The sequence below is a fragment of the Colobus angolensis genome, unplaced genomic scaffold (assembly GCF_000951035.1).
Source record: "Colobus angolensis palliatus isolate OR3802 unplaced genomic scaffold, Cang.pa_1.0 Scaffold354, whole genome shotgun sequence".
NCBI lineage: Eukaryota > Metazoa > Chordata > Mammalia > Primates > Cercopithecidae > Colobus > Colobus angolensis.
In genome coordinates this window covers 298047-301827 of record NW_012116866.1, presented here as the reverse complement: position 1 = coordinate 301827, position 3781 = coordinate 298047, and positions in this window count along the sequence as shown.

Here is a 3781-nt window from a genome sequence, read left to right as displayed (position 1 = left end):
CACAGCCACCTTGTTTCAAAACCCGAAGCTTTATACCACTCCCAAAACAGTCCTAGGGGTTTCTGGGATGGGAAATGTTTCCTTGGGATTTACCAGCATTTCCTGCGATCTCGCCACTTCTCCCCTGTGCCTGCTTCAACATCCACCTGAGTCCGTGTGGCCCACCCATGCCACCTTTTGGCCCTGTTTTTGCTTGTGGGAGCCTTTTGCGAGAGCTACTGACAGCCTGCCCCAAAGTGTGGGGCTTTACAGCCCACCCGGGACAATCCTAGGGGCTTCTGGGATGAGAAAGGTGTCCATGGGAGTCTCCTAGTATTCCATGTGGTCTCGGCGATTTCCCTTCTGCCTCCCTCAACCTTATACTGAGTCCCTGTCATCCACCCACGCCACTCTGCAGACCTGTTTTTGCTAGTAGAGGCCTTTGGCTAGAGACACAGACACCCTGTTTCAAAATCTGAAACATTACAGCACGCCCAAAACAGTCCTGCAGGCTTCTGGGATGGGTGAGGCCTCCGTGGGAGGCTCCCAGCATTCGCTGTGGTATCGCCATTTCTTTCCTCTGCCTGCCTCAACATCCCCAAGTCCCTATGGCTCGCCCAGGCCACACTGCGATTGTGTTTTCCCTTGGGAAAGCCTTCTGCGAGAGACACAGGCACCCTGCTTCAAAGCCTGAGACACAATAGCCCATATGGGACAGACTTAGGGGCTTCTGGGATGCAAGAGACCTCACTGGGAGGCTCCCAGCGCTCCCTACGGTCTTGCCACTTCTACCTTCTGCCTTCCTCAATGTCTGAGTTTCTGTGGCTGGGCCACGGCAACCAGCAATCCCGTTGTCTCTTTTGGGGGTCTTCCACGAGATAGACAGACACCCATCTCCAAAGCCTGGGGCATTACAGCCCATCTGGGACAGACCTGGGGTCTTCTGAAAAGTGGGAGGCCTCCTTGGGAGGCTCCCAGCATTCCCTGTGTTCTTGCTGCTTCTCCTCTCTGCCTGTCTCAACATCCTCCTCAGTTCCTGCGGCCTTCCCACTCCACCATGTGGCCCCATTTGTCTATGTGTGGGCCTTCCTTGAGAGACACAGGCTTCCTGCTCCAGGGTTTGGGGCTTTACAGCCCATTAGGGAGAGACCTTGGGGTTTCTAAAGTATGAGATGCCTCCTTGGGAGGCCCCACGGTCTCGTGGCTTCTCCCCTCTGCCTGTCTCAACGTTTTCCTGAGTCCGTGCACCCTGCCCACTCCACACAGCGGCCCCGTTTTTGTTTGTGGTAGATTTCCGCAAGAGACTCAGGCACACTGTTCCAACGCCTGGGGCTTTACAGCCCACCCAGGACAGCCCAGGGGCTTCTGGGATGGGAGAGGAAGCCTTGGGAGGCTCCCAGCATTCCCTGCAGTTTTGCCACATCAACGCTCTGCCAGTCTCAACATCCCCCTGAGTCCCTGAGACCCGTCCAAGCCACCCTGAGGCCCCATTTTCACCTGTGGGGGCTTTTCCTGAGGGACACAGATGCACTGCTCCAAAGCCAGGTACTTTACATCTGCCTGGGACAACCCTGGGTGGTTGTGGGATGCGAGAGGCCATTTAGGCCGACTCTCTGCATTTCCTGCGGTGTTGCCGCGTCTCCCATCTGTTTGTCACAGTGGACCCTTGAGTCCCTACAGCTTCCCCACGCCACCCTACAGCCTCATTTTCACTTGTGGGGACTTTCTGCAAGAGACACAGTCACCCTGCTCTAAAACCTGAAGCTTTACATCAAGCCCCTGACAGCCCTGAGGGCTTCTGGGATGGAAGAGGTCGCCTTGGCATACTCATAGCATTCCATGCTGTCTCACTGCTTCTCTTTTCTGCCTTACTCAACATAAACCTGAGTCTTTGCTGCTGGCCCACGCCACCTGACGGCCCGCCCATGATACCCTGAGGCCCTGTTTTTGTTTGTTTGGGCCTTTTGTGATAAACAATGGCCTGCTCCAAAGCCTGTGGCTCTACAGCCCGGCCAGGATGGTCCTGTGGACTTCTAGGATGGGAGAGGCCTTTATGGGAGGCTCTCGGCATTCCCTGCAATCTCGCCACTTCCCCTATCTGCCTGCCTCAATGTCACTCTGAGTCCCTGCTGCCCACCAACACCACCCTGTGGTCAGGGTTTTGCTTGTGGGAGCATTCCATGAGAGACACGGACACCCTCCTCCAAATCTTGGGGCTTTATAATCCACCCAGGACAGCCTGGTTTTGGGGATGGGAGAGACCTCCAGATGAGGCTCCCAGCATTCCCTGTCATCTCGCCGCTTCTTTTTCCTGACTGCTTCAATGTCCTCATGAGACCCTACGGCCTGCCCTCATCACCCTGCAGCCTCGTTTTTGCTTGTGAAGGACTTCAGCGAGAGACACAGGCAACTGGCTCCAAACTTGGTGCTTTACAGCCCATCTGGAACAGCCATGATGGCATCTGGGATGGGAGAGCCCTTCTTGGGAGGCTCCCAGCATTCCATGCAGTCTCACTGCTTCTCCTGTCTGCCTGCCTCAATGTCTCCCTGTGTCCCGGTGGCCCGCCCAAGCCACCTAGTGACCCGGTTGTCTCTTTTAGGGGTCATCAGTGGGAAACACAGGCATCCTACTCCAAAGTCTTGGGCATCACAGCCCATTTGGGATAGCCCTGGGGGCTTCTGGGATGGAAGAGGCCTCATTGGGAGGCTCCCAGCATTCCCTGCAATCTCACTGCTTCTCCACTCGGCCTGCCTCAACGTCTCTCTGAGTCCCTGTGACCTCCCATGCCACCCTGCAGCCCCCGTTTTGCATGTAGGGGTCGTCTGTGAGAGACACAGGCTCCAAAGCCTGGTGCTTTACAAACTCACACGGGGCAGGCCTGGGGACTTCTGGAACTGGAGAGGCCTCCTTGGGAGGCTCATAGCATATCCTGTGGTCTCACCACTTCTTACATCTGCCTGCCTTAACATCCCCCTGAGTCCCTGTGTCCTACAGTCCCTGTAGCCTGCACCCTGCTACAAAGGCTGGGACATTACATCCCTACTGGGACAGCCCTGGGGACTTGTGGGGTAGGAGAGGCCTACTTGGGAGGCTCCCAGCATTTCCTGCGGTTTCGCAGCTTCTCCTCTCTGCCTGCCTCAACGTTTCCCTGAGTCCCTTCGGCCCTCCCACACCACCCTGCAGACTTCCAATGCCACCCTGTGTCCCCGTTTTTGCATGTGGGGGCCTTGTGCGAGAGACACAGGCTCCCTGCTCCAAAGCCTGGGGCTTACAACCAGCACGGGACAGGCCTGAGGACTTCCAAATGGGAGAGGCCACCTTGGGAGGCTCGTAGTATTCCCTGCATTCTCACCGCTTCTCCCTTCTCCTTGCCTCAATGTCCCCTGAGTCCCTGCGGCTTGCCCACACCACTCTGTGACTCACCCATGCCACCCTGCGACCCTGTTTTTGCTTGTGGGGGCCTTTGGCGAGAGAGTGAGGCACCCTGCTCCAAAATCTGGGGTTTCACAGCTCACTCAGAACACCTAGGTGGCTGTTGGGATGGGAGAGGCCTCCAGGGAAGGCTCCCAGCATTCCCTGCAGTCTCACTGCTTCATTTTTCTGCATGCCTCAATGTCCCCATGAGCCCCTACGGCCTGCCCTTGACACCTTGCAGTTCCGTTTTTTTTTAAATCTGTTTATACTTTTGTTTACTTATTTTTATTTTTATTTTTTATTATACTTTAAGTTCTAGGGTACATGTGCATAACATGCATGTTTGTTACATATGTATACTTGTGCCATGTTGGTGTGCTGCACCCA